The sequence below is a fragment of the Protopterus annectens genome, chromosome 2.part2, assembly GCF_019279795.1.
Source record: "Protopterus annectens isolate FY-2018-M chromosome 2.part2, PAN1.0, whole genome shotgun sequence".
Lineage (NCBI taxonomy): Eukaryota > Metazoa > Chordata > Ceratodontiformes > Protopteridae > Protopterus > Protopterus annectens.
In genome coordinates, this window is record NC_056730.1 from 1,099,494,846 (window position 1) to 1,099,516,805 (window position 21,960).

Genomic DNA, 21,960 nt, shown 5'->3' on the forward strand with positions numbered 1-21,960 from the left:
CTTTATATGTTAGGCAGAGATAACCTCGGAGTAGGTGATATGCTACGGAGTAAAGCTGGAGTGTAGGGCATTTGTTTGAGGTCAGTAATCCTCTTTGTGAGGTACTTCTGTGGCCTTTCCAGCTGCTGCAGATGTCTTGTGAGGTACATTCCAAAAGGGGCGTTGTACTCTACAATGGGTCTAATGAGTGTCGAGTAGAGGGGAACAATGACCTCTTTTTTTCCTGGATGAGAACCCTTTTATGATGAGGTATGCCATGTAGAAGGACTTCCTGACTACTGTGGCGATGTGACTATCAAAGGAGAGACTACTGTCCACCTGGGTTCCAAGGTGTCTTAGCACACATTCGGTGTGAAGTAGATTGCTGCCTATGTGGTAGTTCATGGGTACATAGTTTTTACCTAAAGGGATGACACTGCACGTTTTGGCATTGAGCTTGAGGCCATGGCTCTGACACCTGGCATCTGTTTGAGTGAGGCCCTTCTGCAGGATGTCCACATCATTTGGGGACTTGACTATGGCTCCTTGTTTGCAGTCATCTGCAAACTTTGTTAGCCAGAGGCCTTCTGTGTTAGCCTGTACTTCAGAGAAGTAGATGCCAAACAGGAGAGATCCCAGGACGGAACCCTGTGGTACTCCACTTGTCACTGCTTTGAGGTCAGATGTGGAGTCTGCAACTTTTACAGTGTGGGATCTGTCACTGAGCCAGTTGGCAACCCATCTTGTGATGTAGGGATTTATACCTAGTTTAGTGAGTTTAGCTATAATTTCAGAATGGGGGATTGTGTCAAAAGCCTTGGCGAGGTCAAGATAGGCTGTGTGAACCACCATACCCTCATCTACGGCTTTGGTGACTGCCTCAAAGAAGTCGATCAGGTTTAGGAGGCATGATCTGCCTTTCACAAACCCGAACTGGGTGAGATCCAGAGTTTGAAGGTTACCAATATCTTTGTTTATGAGTTCCATGATGATGCGTTCCATGGCCTTGCAGACCAGGCTCATCAGGCTAATAGGTCGATAGTTCCCGGGATCATGGTGGCTCCCCCTTTGTGGAGTGGGATAACTGTTGTTGTGCATCATTCAGTGGGCACAAAGCTTGATGCAAGGCTGTTATTGAACATGGTGCTTAACTGGGGAGCCAGTTTGTTCTGAAGTTTATGTAAAATGCAGCCTGGGATGTTGTCCGGTCCCATGGATGCTGTGTTTTTGGCTTTAGAGAGTGCAGCTTTTACTAGCATAGTTTTGATTACAGGGACTCTGCATTCTTCCTGTATAAATATGGGCCCTTTAGGGGGTGGGGGGTAAAGTTAGCACTGAACCTATCTGCCAGGATGTTGGAAATATCAGTTTGTTCTGTAATTTTTGTGCCGTTGTGCTGTTACTTAGAGCAGATCTGGGTGTTGTCATCGAGATTCTTGACATAGCTATAGAATACTTTGTGGTTGTCCTTAGAATTAGTGGTGATTTTGTTTTTGTAGCTAGCTTTGGAGGATCTTATAAGGGATCTCAGCTTCTTACTGAGGCTGACCAGGGAGCTCCTCCACTCATGGGATTTTACTCTCTTTTGCAACAGTTTCTTCCTTCTGTTGTACAGTTTGTTTATGGCAGGGGACCACCAGATTGGCCTCCTGTTTTTGGAGGATAGCATCTTGGTTTTGTTTGGGATAGCACGATACATACACTTGTGTAAGTGCCTATAGAGTACATTTGTGTAGGATTCAGTCCATCTGCATGGGTGTCATGAAGTTCACCACTTCTGTCTTAAGAAGCATGAAGTTGGTTTTGGAGAAATATTTTACCGCGGTTTCCTTAATGAGGGGTGGGGGCAGGATGTGGATATCAAGGGTGATTAGCTTATGGTCGGATCGGACCAACGAGGAGTTGACTTCAGGTGTGGAACACCGATCACTCATGTTGGTAATGACTAGGTCTAGGATATTGTTGCCCCTGGTGGGGGTGTGGATAAGTTGATCCAGGGCATTGGAGTTTATGAATTCCAGAAAGTGTTGAGCTAAGGGGTTGGTACACGAGTAGTTTTCCCAGTTAATGGTGGCGTAATTGAAGTTGCCCATTATTAGGGTGTTTGGTTGAACCCTAATATTTTCCAGTACATCAAGAAAAGAGGAGTGGGAATCCTGCGGCATGGTGGGGGATCTGTAGAAGCTACAATTTGGATTGCAGTTTTGCCCAGAGTTAGTTGCACTTGGATAACCTCGGATGCATTATGCTGAGCAACTAGCCTGGAGGTGTGGATATCCTTAATGAATATGGACACACCTCTGCCTTTGGTCTTTCGGTCCAGGTTACATGGCCAAAAAGTGTGGTATGAGTTATAGCCTGGTAGTGCAGGGGTGCTCTCTGGAGCCTTGAAGCAGGTCTCAGTCACTGCAGAGATATCAATGTTCTCCATTTTAAGGAGTGCCTCGAGTGAGTGCATTTTGAGATTTAGACTTCTATCATTGAGTAGCATTGCCCTCAGTTTTTGATTGCCTGTTCCTGTTACGGAGGTGAATTTGTTATTTGTACCTTGCCTAAAAAGGCACTATAGGGGTAGCAAGAGCCTTAGCCAGTATCCGGAATTCCAGGGGTGACAGGTGCAGGCCATTTGTGGCAAAGCATCGTGGTCTGTCGACTGTGTCATCCCAAACAGACAGATACTGGATCCCCTTAGAATGACACCAGAAGCTTAGCCAATTGTTGAAGTCAATAATTTTGTCCTTGTACTGTGGTATCATTCTGGGTGATGGCAGAATGCTACTCAGGGCTAGGGTCATACCTGCCTGGGCTACAAGATCGGAGATCTCTTCCATGTCTCTTTTCATGTAGTCCAGGGAGGTATGTCTCAGGTCATTCACACCAACATGGACAATGACAGAGTCATATTTGTACTTGTTGTGGAGTGACCTGAGTGCGTGGGTTATGTGGCGGATCCTGGCACCCGACAGACAGCTGACAGTAACCTTCTCCTTGTTTAGCCTGGTGAGTGGGACATCAGTGTGCCTGACTGTAGAGTCACCTGTCACCTGTGACTAGTGGTGGAGTTCCATGCTTCTTATTCCTTAGAAAATGTTTGTTGATGCACAGTCTGTATTTACATTACCTGAATTTGAGTAAAAGAAAAATGCTGGCCTGTTTTGGGAGACATGACTAATGAATGCTCTTTGCTCATTATTCAGACTTTGTATGATTACAGTAGTTTGGTCAAAGCAGCTCGGAATATGTGGCTTCTTTTTCCATTGAAACAAGCTAAAAAACAATACATGGCCATCATTTTTCTACAGTCAGGCATCTGAAGAGCAGAATTAAGTTGCTGTAACTCCTGGGTAGGGGAGAGACCTGTGTGTATACATTAACTTTACCACAAAACCGACTCTAAATTCTACTTCTAAACTGATACAAAGTTACTAAGGCTGCTACTCGTGTTTGTATTAGAGTTTCTGAAGAAGTCCGACCATTGAGTGAGGACGAAAAACATTTTTTATATTTTGGCGTTTAATAAAGATGAGTGTTTCACGAGTAGCAGCCTTTCGTAACTTTGTATCTGTATACATTAACTGACCGTCTTATAGATTTCTCAATTCATACAGTAAATAACTGGCAATTCAGGACTAATATGGATTTGCATGATTAATTTGTGTGAAGCAACTTGGAATATTTTAATATGTGGTTGCTATTTGCTAGGCAGTCATGAAATACATACAAACTACATGGCTATCGTGATTTGGCATATTGTTCACATCATAAACACAAGGTACAGGGTTTGATTCTATTCTAGGATTACTGGATAGGCTTAAAATGGCCCTTCAGGTTAGTTAGCCTAGTATTCACCTATTATCCTATTTGAAGTGCACACAGAAGTAGCTATAACTGTTGGGCAGGGATGGGAACTTTCTGTTTAAAGTAACTGACCCTCTTATTTGCTCAATTTAGATAGTGACTATCTGGCTTTGCATGACTAGTGTGCATTTGTGTGAGTAAGATAAACTACTTAACTGCACGTCTGAGTTATGCATGAGCAAAGTAGATCTAAGTGCTAGAGCTATTTGTTAAAAGTGACTCCCTGCCTGCTGATGTTTGCTTATTATTCTGGTTTTGCAGTACTGCCGTGATGTGCACAAAGAACATGGAATACTTTAATGTGCAGCAACAGTTTGCATGGAGCAAACTTGAAACACATTTAATGGCCATCATCTTTTGTCACACTCACCTGTATGAATTGCACACAGATGCAGCTATAACTGCTTGGTGTGGGGGTGGGGGTTGCTGGTCTGAAATAATTGATATTCTTGTCATTTGCACAGCTTAAACAGTCATCTTTCAAAAAATAAGAAATGAAATGCATCACTAAACATCCATACCTTTTAGAGGTCTCATGGCCCCCACATCCCAAGGCTGTATAAGTGGATTTTGACTCGGAAGTATTGATGGATCTGCCCTGAGCTCCACCAAGTCTAAAACTTACCCCACTCAGAGGTGTGCCACAGAAGATTGCTGTAGTGTGTGTGTGTGTGTGTGCGTGTGTGTGTGCGCGCATGTGTGTGTGCGTGTGTGTGTGTGTGTGTGTGTGTGTGTGTGTGTGTGTGTGTGTGTGTGTGTGTGTGTGTGTGTGTGTGTGTGTGTGTGTGTGTGTGTGTGTGTGCACATGCGCATGCATTTGTGGGAGGCTAGGGATAATGTTATTATTTCTTTAATTTTCCTCCCAATCAGAGGTGTGCAAAGGTTACTATAGCTTATGTTGTGCCGGAGACAATGAGATCATTTATTTCTTTAACTTTCCTCAAACTTCAGAGGTGTGCACAGAGGGTCCCTGTAACATGTACAGAAGAAATATACTGTCTAAGAGTAACATGCTGTAAACATTATTATGATTAATATTTTTTTACTGTCCTCACAGTTCAAACATCAGATGCATAATACAGGTGGCTATCTCTTGATGGAGGGTAAGAAAGAATGCTATTTAGATATGTCTAATAGCAACAAGTTAAAATATATTACATTCTGTTTGTTTTTTTCAGTTTTATCCTGGCAGACATCAAAGAGAGAGAGATGGTGTCTGCCTTTTGTAGAGGCAGATTTCATATAATATGACAGTAGCAACTTGAAATACATGACTGTGGCCTTTTGTGCCTTTACTTTCATACCAGTCTAACACCAGAGGAATAAATCCTTTGATGCATTTTTTTATTATTTGAAATAGAAAAGAAATACGACCAAATGTTCTTTCTTACTCTTGCCGTTGCCATATCAAAAGATTGATTAATAATGATTTTTGTTTAGGACATTGCTGGATGAAACAGTTGTTTAAAAGACTCTAAAATGCACCTCAGAGCATCTAGAACCCCCATGGCTTCCTCTGGCTTAGTGCAGTTGATTCGTCAACATTTATATTGATATAGTTTTGGTCAGTTAGGTTATGTTGTAAGGATGTTGCAAAGCAAAGTTGAAGAGTAACACTGAATTTCTTTGTTTAATCATGATTTTTGTGTTGCTATCTCTAGATGAAAAGGATTGCTGTTAAAAAGAAAAAAAACTCTGAAATGTATGACACAGCATCTTGAGACCCCATATCTTCTGGGAGCCAAGTGTTCCCAAGGCCCCTGACCTAATGCAGATGTTTTTCTCCATAGTTGTTACTGTGTTATCCTGATCAGTTAAGGTGTGTTGAAAGGATGCAGGAAAAAGCAAAGCTGAAATGTCATACAAAATTATTTTCCTTATCCATGAGTATTGTTCAGGCTATCACTGGATAAATAGGTTGTTTAAAACAACTCTAAAATGCACCACAGAGCATCTAGAACCCTTATCGCTTCTGGGGATCTAGCAGCCCCACAGACCTATGTCTAAACACAGTTATTTCTTCCGCAGTTATCAGAGTGCAGTCTTGCCTAGTTAGGGTGTGTTGAATGACTGGATGCAGGAATAAATAAAGAGCAGGACAAAATGTGAGAAAAGGAAGAAAAATGTAATCTGGATAGTGTTGGTAGGCTAGGATGGTGGAGGACTGGGGGCAGTGGAAAGCAGGGAGCACCATAGAGCCCTTCACCTAGAGCACCAGTTCACCTAAGGCTGGCCTTGACTATCGTGAGGCACCGATCACAATGGACCTTTTTCAAACCCTCCTCAGCAGTATATGCTCAATGTAACAATATTCAATAATCTGCAAAGAGAACAAAATGCAAAGACGTGATAATATGCAACAAAATGTAACAAAATCAGATTATAAAAATTAATGGTAGCTAACAATGTTTGATTGCAGTATTATTTTCTAGAAGTTGACTTCCTATTTTGCAACATTTGAGGAGTAATCTGTTTTTTTTTTTCTTTTTGTCTGCAGGATTGGCCCAGTGGTTCCTCTTTCTGCAGCCAATAGATGCCTTTATTCCTTCACCAGGGTGGGATCCTTCTAGACCATTCTTTTCATGGTAGAAGGAAGAGTCAGGTGTTAGGGAGTGGGCCAGGCAGCAGATTCTGCAGACTGCCATATACTCACTCCCACAGAAGCCTTGTGAGCTGTAATATATCTGCCTTGAGTAGTGCATGCACTTTTCTGAGTTTGAGCAACATACAGTTCAAGCAGGAAACTCCAGTGCAGGAAGCCAAGCTGCTTCTGTCGCCCTACGTGGACAAGCTCGCATCAGCTTTTAATTCCCATCATCCTTTGTCCAGTTCTGCCAGTGCGTGTGACATTAGTCAATCATGGATCATCTACGGTGCAGTCAGATCTTGATCTCTTTATCCTCCTGTATGATGGGGCTGGAGCAGGTGTAATCTGTCTTATAAGTAACAATGTTGACAGAAGAAAACTAGAGTCAGAGCTGTTGGCTGGGGATGGTGGTGAAGAAGTTGAGAAGGGAAGAGGGAAACTGAGTGTTGTAAAAGGAACCATGACTGGAAAAAAACTATACAGGTGAGGATGAATTTTGATTTGGATTGTAAAATTTAGAGTGAGGTATTTGAATGCAAGCATTTAAAAAATGATATTTAATCTTTCTGTGGGTGAATTTTGATCTGAATTGCAAAAATTATAAGGAAGCATTTACATGATGCTGTTACCTTGCAAATATTTTTTTTTAGAATAGCACAAAATTTGTCATAGGCTTCACTGAGTTGTACACATGAACTGTAGAATGTGCTTTTAGAATCACCGAGTGATAACACAGAAGTGTGTAAAACTGACAAAGAAATTGAAGCAAAAGACAAAAATCAGCAAGATTACACATACAGCAAAATATGCAGTCCATGATGGCATCTAGTCATAAACAGACAGCAAAGAACCATTTCCTATGTATGCATAATAGTAATTAAGCATAAAAAAAATCAATGTGAAGTAAAAAGTTGAACCTGTGCAGTGTGTGGTGCAATGAATCACTATGTGAAAACATGCTTTAACAGGAATAAAGGAGTTTCAGAAGCTGAATATTAAAATGTCAGGGACTGGAAATGATGTGAAATCTGAAGTGCTTATGCATAGTGTGGAAATGACCTCTGTGAATACTGTGCAAGGCAACCTGAGATACAAGAAAGTAATGAAGTGTGACAAAAGTGTGACAGTAAGAATGAAAAGGAAGTCTGGTTAGAGAAATTATATTTCAGTGCCAAAGCTGTTGCATTTAAACTAGATATTCGAGTGGAATGTATCATAATATATGAGTCTGTCTTCTGAAGTCTAACATTAAATTACAAGCTGTGTGTGTCTCCTGGTGTGATTTTGTTTTATACAGGACATAAACTTTAACCTATGGGTCAAAGCTATTTGAATTGTATTTATAAAAAACAAGATTTACAGACTGTTGTTTCAAGAAGTAGCCCTACAATCTCAGTTAAAGCTACCTAATATACTTGTTAAATATGCACATATGTCTGTGGATATGATTAAGAGAATTCACTCTGTACAAGTGGAACATGACCTAAGTGAGAAGTACTTCAAGAGTACATAATAGTGAAATTAAATTACTAGACAGACTAAGGTCCAGTCCAAAGGTCTGACACTGAACAAAGCAAAATTGATGTGATTCAGACTGACGTGCCATATCTGAAGTATGTGGGCCATGTTCTTATAGATAATGGGCTACAACCAGCTGCAGGCAAGGTTCCCACTTTTGTAAATATCTAAACTCCTTCAGACAAGTCCTCATTTATGCAATACCTGTTTCAGTTCATTTCACACTTGCCAGATATAACTGTACCTCTACAAAGCTATTTGAATGGGATGTGATTTGGAGCTAGACTGATGAGCAAGATAAGAGTTTTGAATTACTAAAGATACTAGTATAGACTACAATTTCATGTAAATGTCTTTTTATTTCTGATTCCTAGTGCTAATGCTAGACAATCAGCTGCCTGGTACCCCTTCTATTTCTCCTACCTCCAGTTTTGATGTTGTCCCCCTGAATGGCATGACTTCACTAGAAGAGTGCAGAAATGTATGGGCATCAGCCATTGACTCAGGTACTGTCCCTTTGTATGGGGGTGTCTTAGTAGGATGGGAAAGGGATCCTAAAACTGAAAAATTGGGAACCCAGTCACCTACAACATCATACACGTTAATTGCACTAGTAGTTTTTGATATGTCCTAACAACCCCCCAGCATGTTAGATATGATGTTACAGGGGGAATGTACAATGATCTCACAAAAAACATGAATCCTGCCTGTTGTTTTGACATGTCAGTTATGCCACCTCTCCCAACATTACCATTCATGGTTGTATTATCTCTGCCACCAGTCATAGGTGATTACTAGGCTAATGACTCTAAAAGGCCTTTTTAAGCCTAGCCATGTTTCCCAATTATATGAGATAGGGTTTAATACCATAGCTTTTTATGGTGAGTATATAAGTTGGGCATTAGTGGCCACCCATTTACAACCTGTCTGTTTCTAATAGAGACATAGGTGCCAGACCAGGGGTAAATTTGTGATTCCCCATCTTGTGATCCAAGTTATACTCAAAAATGTGTAGAGAAGAACTCTGCTTCACATGGATGGGAAGCTTGTCCAGAGAAGAGGTAATCTCTGAGACCCATACCTATCCCCCCAATGTGTATTGCTTATTTTACAGATGATGTTCACATTTCTGGATCAGGTATTTCTGGTGCTATTTGTTTTGCAGATGTTCAGTAGGTCCATCAGAGCTGGACCAAAGGATGCTTTGTAGGCCAGGTGTAGATCATCTTGCAGCAGTCTGTAGGAAACTAAGCATAGGGATAGGCTTTCAGGGGTCCACATGGAACATGCTTTCTACACCACATATTATTTTTGTGAGGAACGGTTGTGGACTCTACAGTTGTAGCATATGCCTGGTGAAGTACATACTGAAGGGGCATTGTACATGTGCTATTGATGTGTGTCCCTAGCATATCTCACACCTTCCTAACAAGGACAGACAAACAGGTTTTAATTCTTATATTTTTTCTCCTCCCAACCCTACCTCCATCAGGTGCCTGAGCCAGTAATCAAACTTGGTTTGTCTGGGTTGTAGTTAGGACTGTATCCCCTAGATCAGTGGAGCTGATTTACACTGTAACATTTTGATGCAGCATCACCTACAGTAATGGGGTGTAAGCCAGAAAGCAGGCCAGCTGCATATCCATCTAAAGCATATACTGATGCACAGGCAGATAGAGAAAGAAATATTAGCAATTGTGATTGAATGCCAGAAATTCCATGCTTACCTGTATAGAAGGCACCTTAAATAAGACAATTTGTAACCCATTACAAAACATTTTCCAAAAGTCATTGCATGAAGCAGCTGCAGAGTTGCAAAGACTGTTGTTGACTTTTCAGAATATGAAGTGTTGAAATGTGGTAAGTCATAATTTAGACGCAGATGAAGAATCAAATGCTTCAGAAATTCCATGAATCTGATTTGGATATATACCTGTAGAGAACAATCAAATGCTTCAGAAATTCCATGAATCTGGTTTGGGAATACCTACCTGTAGAGAACAGTCAAATGCTTCAGAAATTCCATGAATCTGATTTGGGGATACCTACCTGCAGAGAACAAGGCTGAGACATATTGTATTATCATAACATGGCAGTACAGATAAAGCAAATGTCTCTAAACTGTTCACCATGTAGCATGCACAGAAATCAGACTCATAAATGGGAACTGATACCTCATGAGATTCCACCATTACCTTGGCTAAAGTAGGAATAGAGGCTCTGCATCGATTTCATCTTGAAGACTTTTCTTTGGGTAATTGCTGTTAGTTATCCAGGAGAAATGTGAGAGGCTGATGTCTTTTGCAGGATATTTTGAAAGCAGCCTGATCTGTTCCAAGGTGAGCAGAGTCTTCTGCTACCCAAGGATTTGGCCATACATGCACGTCACAAAACCAGATACCCCATCTATAGGAGTTGCAATGAATTGTAAACCTGAGGCCATAGTGGTCCATTTCCACATGTATTAACAAAGCCAAGACTGCAGTGAAACAGGTGTGCTCATCTCCTGCCCATGAGAACATTGTGATACTTAGCACATATGGTTTAATTTCATATTGAGGTGTTAGAAAAACCCTAGGTTGCCAGACTATTTTTCAGAGAGCCAATTACACAAGTCCAAGGAGGGACATGTAGCCAACATGTTAAGACACGAGTGTGAAGCAGGTATCAACATTGCCATCTGTTGTCATGCCAGGCTGTGCCTTATCCTGTTTGACAGAGATGTTACGGTATTTTCATGGTAACTCAATTCCAAGGGCCACTAGTGCTTCTGATTGAGGCTTACAGCAGCAAAAGAAAATAAAGGAAAATAAAGACAGGGAGCTTCCTGTGGCTGTATCTGTTTTCTAGGCTGTCCAGTATTCTGACCAGGGAACACAAAGGAACAAGTGACATCTCTGGTTCTGCTGGCCATGGCAGTCCAAACATCAGTCTAACTGCTGTGTTTGTGCCTCAGATGTGGTAAGGTCCCTGGTTCACAGTAAACTGTGACAAAGGCAGCAGCCTTGCATATCACTTATGAAAAAAAAAGATTAGTCAAGCCCATTCCCACAGGAGGTCAGTGTGAAACCTGTCCACTGTAGGCACCGTGATGCTAACTCATAGAAATACATACCCCGCTAACATGTGGGTGACAATCGATAAAAAGCACTTTTTAGGGTTATACTCTGATGAGCGATTCAAGGTGAAGAAGTCTAGGAGGGGTTGGACTAAGTGGTGCTTATTTGGACCCACGGAACTAATACTTTTGTTTTTTCTGAGGGCTGACAGCACCTAATTCAATGAGAGTTTGGGAGAAGTGATATGGAGGTGAATGAAAGAGTGATTGACCTGTAGGCCGGGTATGAAAGTGTGAAATTGAACCTAAATTTGTTAAAAGGATGTTGACAGTTGTTTCATGGTCAGAGTGGGAAGCACTGTTAATAAACAGATGAATCGTTTGCATAGCTGGATGTTACTTCTAACTTTCCTGGTGAAAATGAAGAAGGCCTTATGCTTGAGGCTTCTCTGAGTTAATAACTAGATTTGTACTCTCTGGTGGTACATTTAAAGTTTTGCTTACCAATTTTTGAACCTTCAAACTGAGAAACTGGAGGGTTCTAATAAAATGGTGGAAATTTTTTTTTGTTTGTTCTAAAGTTTATTGATGTTAGAATTCTGCAATACAGATTTACTTTTAAATTAGCTGCAGTATTTGTGGCAGATGGAAACAGCCTCTTCAATACATTAATCCACAAGGGATTAGTGCTCTGAAAAGTATGTAGTAGTTTTGGAATTGTGCTGTTTGTAGGACTGGGATATTTATGTTTATGAGGAATATTGTTAAGTTGTAAGAAGCAGTTTTTTTGAAAAATCCAGAAATACAGTTAGGCCTTTTTTAGATGTCAAGGCTTGTTTTAAAGGTGCTGTCAGGTTTAAGTAGAAAGGTATTGACATTTGGGGTCGTACAGAAAGGGGAATAGTTGTTAGGGATAAGACTGAGGAGGTTAGGTCCCATGCAGGGAAGAGTAACAATTTGGTCTATGTAAGTATTTGCAAAATATAGGAATCTCTAGATGGATTTGTTGCTGGCTCATTGCACCGCTTTGCCAGTTGATAGATGGAAAGCAGAGGATATACAGGTTTTTAAATTGGCATAAATAGTTTGCATGTTTCATAGGGTACATAGAATGGGGACCTGTAGGTAGCAATGATGGGGTACATGACCTTAATGAGAAATAAAGGATCTCAGTAAGTTCCACACTACTGTTGTGCAACGTTTAACTTGAAACATTAGGGTTCCAAATAAATATGGATATGTTCCCACAATCACTCGTGGAACAAAATGTATGAAGAATGGATGTCAGTGTGGTAGCTACATCTTTTGGCTCTGTTATGGTTGTAGTGTTTTATTTTATCGCACTTATTTTTCCCTCTCATTTTTGAATGTGATTATAGAATGTCTTATTATTGTCAGCTTAATGACAGATTTAACTTTGAATATTTCAGTGCAGTTTTTTTGGGAATGGAATTTCTCTCCTCGTTGTATTGAGTTAGTTAAGGTTTGAAGGCTCTTCATGCTGCTTTATTTTGGTTTAATAATCTGTTAATTTTGTAACTCCACCTTTAGATTTATCACATATATTTCTACTTTATTTATGCCTTAAAGGTATGAATTATTTAAAGTACAGAGGGTTGTGAGGAATTCATAAATAGGCTGTGATGGAGACCTGGTATACAGTTCCAATTTATTGCCACTAGCTGATTTTTCAGCACACCATCTGCCATTTGAAAAAAATACTTAAATGTGGCATCATTTTTTATTAGGATTGGTGTATGCAAGGAATATCACACCACTGTGGTCAGAGTGAAGAGGGTGGGGTAACATTTAATTTAGTAAAGCTGGTAGGGATGTTTGTCAGGATAATATCTAATACGCTGTCTCTCCTTGCATGGTACTGATAAAATTTAAAAACCTCAATCAAATTGTATGACGCATCTGTATCCATTGGTATTTCCTTAGGGAAATTTATCATGCTGAAAATGCCTAGTGAAGCATTTGTTGCCTGCTCTGCTTCAATGGAAGACAGAGACAGAGAGATCATTTCTGGCTACCAAGTGGTGTAATCCACCAGGATACATTTCTTACCTGTGAAACTTGGGGAGTGCAGATGTCCCACAATATTCATAGCTACCTTCTGAAATGGTTGCTTTATAACAGGCAAAGGTGTCAATGGCAAAGTCATCTTGACCTTTTCTCCAGCTTTGCCAACCTTCTGGCACTGTAAAATAAACCAAAACAAACAATAATCCACTCGTCTCACATACCAAAAAAAGACCTTTAATTCCAAAATATAGCACAACAGCAAAGCTTTCAAGTCCACGAGATTCTTTCTGAATGCAAAAATCTGTGTGACAGTTGTTCAAAGTTAGATATCTACACCCAGTGTATCAGAAACATCTAATCTGTCATATGGTCATATGATACAATGACTTCATATGATAATGACTTAATAAATATGTGTGTATGTTTTCTGCTCTCCCCCAAACACATTGTACCCAGTGCGTCCTGGTGATGCGCAAGCCTCGGAGGAATAGACACTATTAGTCTCTTGTTTCTCAAACTAGTATAAGGTCTCTTACAGTAAAAGTCGGAGTTCCTGCAACAAACCCTGCCAGAGAAAGAGAACCAAACTTCAGTCTGCAACAGCCTTGTGCATTTATCTACAGACCGCAGTTAAACAACGCAAAGTAACGTTACTGTATGTGCTCATGACTGACTATCCTTCCTAACCTACTGTATATAATTAGCGATCTACTCTTCTAGCTGCACAACACCAGACCAACAGTGGTCTCCTCCCCCCTCCCCACCACCCTCTATTTCTCATTAGCCTGCCATATAGGGTCATAGGTGTGTACTAGGCTAATGGCCCTGGAGCCTTTACAAGCCTAGCCCATAGGATTACCCTGGCATCGTGCCACCTGACCTTAGTTCTCAGTGCCTCTGTCAAGCAGAGCCACTGGAGTGATCCCTGGGGTGAATTTTCTATTTCCCATCCACTTATCAAGATCTCTCTTGAAGAGGGCCAGTTTGGTGCTCCACTTGACATGTATGGGAAGTCTGTTTCATAGCATGGGCAGTCTCTGGGTTATGAACCTGTCCCTCCAGCTTGTTCTGTTGATTGTGGTAATGAGGTTGAGGTCTCTGGAGCGTGTAGTGTGGAGGGATTGGGATTTCTTTAGATGTAGCATTTCTAACAGAGCTGGATCAGACATGGCTTTGTAAGTCAAGCAGAGATCACCTCTAAGTAGGCAATATGAGATGGAGAATAATTGGAGTTTTCTGAGTCTGTCCATATAGGACAAGTGTTTAAGGCCTAGGATCCTCTTTGTGAGGTACTTTTGCGGCCTGTACAGTTGTTGTAGGTGTCTAGTGAGGTACATGCCAACTGAGGCATTGTACTTGATGACTGGCCTAGTGAGGGAAGGAGTAGAGGGAGACAATGACCTCTTTCTTCCATGATGCAAAACCCTTAGTAATGAGATGTGCCACATAGAAGGAATTTCTGACCACACTTGTGTTCCCAGCTGTCTTATGATGCCTTCTGTGTTCAGTGGACAAACATCAATGTGGTAATTCATGGGAACTGGGTTTTTCCCATAGGGGATGATCACACATTTTTTGGCATTGAACTTAAAGCCATGGTTCTGACACCAGTCATTGGTCTCAGTGAGGCCTCTCTGTAGAATGTCAACATCACTTGGGGAGTTAATTATGGCTCCCAACTTGCAATCCTCTGCAAGCTTTGTCAGCCAGAGTCCGTTCGTGTTGGCCTGGACTTAAGAGAAGTAGACATCAAACAGGAGAGGACCCAGGACTGAACCCTGTGGGAATCCACTTGTGACTGGTCGGCAGTCTGAAGTCAGCTACTTTCACACTGTGGGTTCTATCTGTGAGACAGTTTACAACCCACCTAGTGATATAAGGGTTGATGCCTAGCTTAGTGAGTTTTTCTATGATTCCTGTGTGGGGAATGGTATCAAAGGCCTTGGCCAGATCGAGGTAGGCTGTATGAACCACCTTTCCTACATCCTCAACTCTTGTGACTGACTCAAAGAAGTCAAGCAGGTTGAGCAGCCATGATCTACCCTTCACAAAAATAAACTGTGTGGGATCCAGAGGTTCTAGATTCCATATATCCTTGTTTATTAGGTCCATGATGATGCATTCCATAGCTTTGCATATCAGACTTGTCAGGCTAATGGGGCAATAGTTCCCAGGGTCTGTTGTCGTTCCTCCTTTGTGGACAGGTATAACTGTAGCAGTACACCATTTGGTAGGGAAAAGCCTGAGGTGAGGCTGTGATTGAACAGGACACACAGGTGAGGTGCCAGTTCACTCTGTAGCTCATGTAGAACACAGCCAGGGATATTGTCAGGTCCCATAGAAGCTGTATTCTTGGCCTTGGACAGTGCTGTTTTAACCGGTGTAGCAGTAATACTAGATGCCTGGCAATCTACTGGTATTGTGATTGGTCCTGTGGTGGGGGACAGAGGGGTAAAGTTGGCATTGAATCTGTTGACCAGTATATTGGCAATATCTGTTGACTCGGTATAGGAGGTGCCATTGTGCAACAGCTTCAAGCAAATCTGGGTATTGCTGTGGAGATTCTTTACATAACTATAGAAGGCCTTGCTGTTATCTTTAGTATCTGCTGCAACTCTGTTTTCATAGCTAGCTTTAGAGGATTTGATGAGGGATCTCAACTTTTTGTTGAGGCTGATAAGGGAGTTTTTCCAGTCTTGGGACTTCACCTTATTTTGCATCAGTTTCCTCCTTCTGTTGTAGAGTTTGTTTATGGCAGGGGACCACCAGATTGGCTTTCTTTTTTTGGAGGAGAGCATCTTGGTTCTATTGGGTATGGCAAGATCCATGCATATGTGTATGTGATGTGTTCGTACAGGACATTAGTGTATGATTTGGCGGTCATGTAGCTATTCTCCAATTGTATGGGTGCCATGAAGTTAGCCACCTCTGTTTTTAGGAGCCCAAAGGTAGCTTTGGAGAAGTTTTTCCTGGTGGTTACCTTTGTGGGGGGAGGGATGTAGATTTCCAAGGTGATTAGTTTGTGGTCGGATCTAACCAGGGAAGAGTTGACTATTGGTATGGAGCAATGGTCACTCATGTTAGTAATGACCAGGTCAAGGATGTTGCTACCTCTAGTGGGGTAAGAATGAGCTGGTACAGGGCATTGGAATTAATGAATTCCAGGAAACCTTGGGCAAGTGCATTGGTACATGAGTAGTTTTCCCAGTTAATGGAGGGGTAGTTGAAGTCACCCAGTATGTGAGTGTTACGTTGGACCGTAATATTCTCCAGGGTACTTAGGAACGTGGAGTGTGAGTCTTGGGTCATGGTTGGGGACCTATAGCAGGCTACGACCTGAATCGCTGCCTTACTCAGTGTTAGCTGCACCTGAAGTATCTCTGATGCGTTATTTTCATATAATTTGCACTATCGTCCCATACATTAAAGCTTGCATATCATATAATTCGGACCAACTCCTAATATAATTTTAGTTTATATAGTCCATCCCTGTTGTAGCTTATCTTATACCCAGAGTTCATCTCAACCCAGAATTCAGACTGCTAATTCCTTAATCTATTTTACCTTGTCTTACAGTCTGCTTACCTGAGCTCCGGAACATCACCCAACACTGTGTTGCTGATTGTTTCTTGAGCTAGGTAATACGAGTAGTTCCAGGGTCACTTTTTTGTTGGCTCAGAATAGTGTCTGTCCAATAACTGTACTCGCAGGCCAATCATTCCATGAGTCTTTGAGAAGTTTTTACCCAACTGTAGCATTACATGCCATCTTTGACTTTCTACTCTCCTCCCAAACACATTGTACCCAGTGTGTCCTGGTGATGTGCAAGCCTTGGAGGAATAGACGCTATTAGTCTCTTGCTCCTCAAGCTAGTATAAGGTATGAGTCTTAAATCTCTTTAAATGCTGTTAATTGTTTGTCTAAACTATTGTATCAGCATATTGTATGTGCGACCACTAATTATGCTAATAGGATCTGTATATACCTGCAGTAGCAGTCAATTGCTTACAAATGTTAATTGTTATAGCGTGGATTTGCCACAGACAGAATGCCTAGGCTTAACCTTTAAAAGTTCCTGCGGGAGTTTCTGTTTTGTATAACATCTCTAGCAAAAGTGGAAGATACATGTGATGTCTGCTATAAGTTTGTTTTGATGTGCTTAAAACAACTCCCACAGCAATGCTAGGCTGGGTTACATCCCATTGATGTATATAGTCTATTGCTACCAGTACAATATTGTGTAGGTATCGCTACTATAAACAGATAGAAAAGTCAGCTGTGTTGTACAAGAAACAATAGCCTAGAATGCTATAGTATTGTTCTACGTAGAGCATAATCTTATTAGAGCATTACAGTATTAACCACTGCTATGTTCTCTGAACTGAAAACCTGTGTTAACTAGTCTATAAGCCAAAGTATACAGCATACGTGATCTTTCTACTACCCAGTGTCTAATTGTATGGAAAACTTATACATGTAGTTGATGCTTATGCCTGTGAAATTGTTTTATATTGTTTAACAAACATGCTATATCATTTCTACTACTTCACTGCTATTTTACTGGTGTAGCTTAAACTTAGTCAGTGTAATCTCTGTTCCTCTCCTTTATTCCTCTAACAGCCTTTACATTGTAGTGAGGTGCTTCCACACCATCTCCTTCATTCCTCTCCTACTATCTAACAGCTCAACTCCTCTTCCTCATACATTTCATCCAAAGTACTACTTCCCTCTCTACTAACAGTTTATCTCCTCTTCTCCTCAGAACACTGCTCCCCCTTTCTGATACTCTTCTTCTACCTATACTACTCATCTCTGTACCTAACATGCCCTAATTTCACCTAATAATCATCCCTCTCTTTTCCTTGCTTAGGTCTCTTACTGTAAAAGTCCCAGTTCCTGCAACAAACCCTGCCAGAGAAAAAGAACCAAACTTCAATCTGCAAAAGCCTTGCGTGTTTATCTAGAAACAGCAGGTAAACAACGCAAAGTAAAGATGCTGTACGTGCTCATGACTGAATATCATTCCTAACCTACTGTATATAATTAGCAATTTACTCTTCTAGCTGCACATCACCAAGCCAACACTGGTCTTCTCCCCCTCCCCACGACCCTCTATTTCTCATTATCTTGTATATCATATAATTCAGACCAACTCCTAATAAATTTTTATTTTGTATACTCCATCCCTATTGTAGCTTATCTTATACTCTGAGTCCTTCTCACCTCAGAATTCAGACTGCTAATTAATCCTTTTACCTTGTCTTTCAGTCTGCTTACCTGGGCTCCAGAACATCACCCAACACTATGTTGCTGATTGTTTCTTGAGCAAGGTAATATGAGCAGTTCCAGGCTCAACCCACTCCATTCGCCTTCGCTCCACCTCACTCTGCTCCCCTACCCTACCCCCATTCCCACACATCCCCACTTTCCATAAACTTATATCTATCAAGCCACACCCACACACTTTTCGACCAATCACATCACTCACCCAACTCATTAACACCACTTCACACATAATGTCCAACCTAATTAAAAACCACATACACTTATCTGCCTTAGACTCCATCACCATCACACTATTAGTAGTCTTATGCCACCTTACAACATATCACAAACAAGTTCAAAACCCCAGTCCCCCCAAAGCAAACTACTTCCCCGTTCCACCACAACATGTCCTTATATTATAACATTGCCCCTACCCTTTTTAACCCATCCCTACAGCATACTATGCAAACAAGTTCTACTCAATCAGAGCCCACTCTCTAACCTGCCAAAAGTACTCCAAACTTCTAAGTAAACTCACTAAACTGCTCCTTCATCTTACCAAGCAACTAAATCTCTCAGGGGACATACACCCAAGCCCTGGCCCAACTCACCAACAAAGTGTCTCCATCAGCCCCACCACCCCTTCATCTAAGACATTTTCTTTAAAACCCAGTAACAAATCTAACCTACTCCTTCTTAACATGAATGTTAGAAGTATAGGTAAAAAAGTTCATGACCTCCATGCCATACTTTCCCAGTATTCTCCCGACATGGTAGTTTTAACTGAGACCTGGTTTAAACCTGACAATACAGACAGTGAAATCCTAGCTCCCGGATACAACATTATGCGTAAGGATAGAACAACCAAAACGGGTGGAGGAGTAGCCATATATTTCAAAAATCACCTAACATTAGAAGCCTTAACACTAAATATCCCCACCTTTGATAATGCATAGCTACTTTTTATTAAACTACAAATTAACCCCAAGAAACACATCAGTATTATAGGTGGTTATATCCCACTGGGGAACAATATTCCCATTCTAGAAAATTTACTTCAGTGGCTCTCCAATGCCCTCCCCCAGGACACAATCCTGTTGGTGGACTTTAACATAGACTGGCTCACCTGCTCCTCACAAAATCCAGACACCCATATCAATATTTATGAATTCACCTAAACTATCACTTCTTCAACAAGGACAGACAAATCTTCCAAACGACAGTTAATCCTTGACTGGATTCTAACACTCCCACCCTATGCTCACAATCAGGTTGTCTATCTGATGGTCTTAATGACCATCAGCCAACCTATCTTCTAAGAAACCTCGCCCACCAAAATAGAACAACCACATATCGCACAATCAGAAACAAAAAATATTTCAGCCCTAACAACTTTATCTCATCATTAAATGCTGCAACTGGGAAGCTCTTAGGCACCCCCCCCCCCGGAAGACACTGTTAATTATTTCAACACCACCTTTCTACATATACTAAACTACCATGCATCCCTAAGAACTATTAAAGTTAAAGCCAATTATGCACCATGGCTAAGTAAGAAATATAGATCACTGTTAAAAGCCAGAGATAAACCTTGGGAACAGTTTCATAAAAACAAATCCCAGGACTCTAAACTAACATTTCTACAACTAAGAAACCGAAATAAAGAAATTAGTTAAACTTGACAAAATCAGCTACTACCATAATATTCAAACAAAACATCAAAATAACCCTCAAAAGTTCTGGGCTGCCATTAATAATATTATACACCCAGGAAAATCCACCACACCTACTCCAACAACAACTCGCAACTCAGACACCATAGCAACTCAACTCAATAAATGCTTCACAGAAACCATCCTTGCCGTCTCAAAGTCCCAGATCACCACCTCTACCTCTGAGCCACACATATCCCAAAATAGCCCTGACTCCTTTACATTACAACCTGCCTCCATTAATACCATAAAAACTACTTAAAAAAACTAAAGCCAACCACACTGGCAGCTGATAAACTCTCCACAGACTTCCTTCAAATTGTAGCAGAAGCTATAGGTTATCCAGTAGCCATTCTAATTAATAGATCAGTTTCCAAAAACCTTGTACCTAACATTTGGAAAATATCCCACATTTTACCTTTACACAAAGGTGGTAAATCCACCGAACTAAGCAACTACCATCCTGTCATCCCTATCAAAAATCCTTGAAAGAGTAGTTCACACATAATCGATGCAATACTTTCACACATACAAACTACTGTCTAGCACTCAACATGGTTTCTGCCCCATCATACTACTACAAAAGCCCCAATGACCTTCACTAACACAGTGAACCACTATAGAAACAATGGAAATTTTGTCTCTGCCATCTTTTTTGACCTTTCCAAAGTCTTCAGTATGATAAACCACAAGAAACGTATTTACATTCTCTCCACCCTTAACCTCAGAATCTCCTCTATCAACTGGTTTAAAAGCTACCTATCAGGGCAGCAACAGACTGTTCAATGGCAAAATGAACTCTCCGTCTACTTCCAGTTACATTAGGAGTTTTCCAAGGCTCCATCCTTGGGCCTCTACTTTTCTCACTCTTCACAAACAGATTCCACACTTCTACCCCTAAAGCTAGAGTTATACAATACTCAGATGACTCCACACAAATATGCATAGCCTCCTCCCTACAAGACCTCCAGACCATAACCCAAGACTCATTTCTAGCTGCCAAAACTGGCTCACTAACACTCAACTTATCCTTAATCCAAACAAAACCAAGCTCCTTCTCTTTTACTCTACAAGAACTCCCCCACCAAGCTTATCATTCCATATCACATCCAAAAATAAAATCACTATCACACCAGTATTTCACACCAAACTTTTTGGTGTCGAAATTGACAGCAACTTAAAATTTGACATTCACATCTCTCAAACCATCAAAAAAGTACACAAGAAATTAGGTGCCCTCTACAGAAATAAACAATTCCTGACCATAAACACAAAAGCTACTACTGCTCATACACACCTCTTTAATACTCAAACGGCATGACAAACTGAGATAAAAACAAAAACCAAAACAGGAACTGGCAGCTCCCCAGCTCTTTATTAGACGTAGACAAAGTAAAATAACACTGATGAGAAATCAGATTAAGTGCTTTTCGTCTAGTGTAATAACTAGACTTCTTCAGATGATTAGAGACAACTCAGGTTCTTCTTAAATACACACACCCCCTCCCTCCTACTAACTTAATTAGGTAATAAGTGCCAAATATTAATTATGTAACCTTTCACTTTACAAATACCTCATAAAATAAAATGAATAATAAAATATACAAAATAACATTTAAAAATAAAAATGAGAACAATATATATATATATATATATATATGTGTGTGTGTGTGTGTGTGTGTACATATGTAACCATAAACATCATTTAAAATGGTTAATAGTAGTTATTAACCCAAGAACTGTACACAATTAAATATATTTCCAGTCTGCTAAGGTCTACTAATATCCCCCAGGATGGAATACCTGATTGAAATGATCTACCTACATGACTTTACTAGTAGTACTCATTGCTACTACGTTACATGACCAGAACAAATAATATACTTCTCATAATTATTTGTTTAGGTTCTTAAGTGTCAAAAGACACTGTATAGAACAAGAATCATTAATACCCG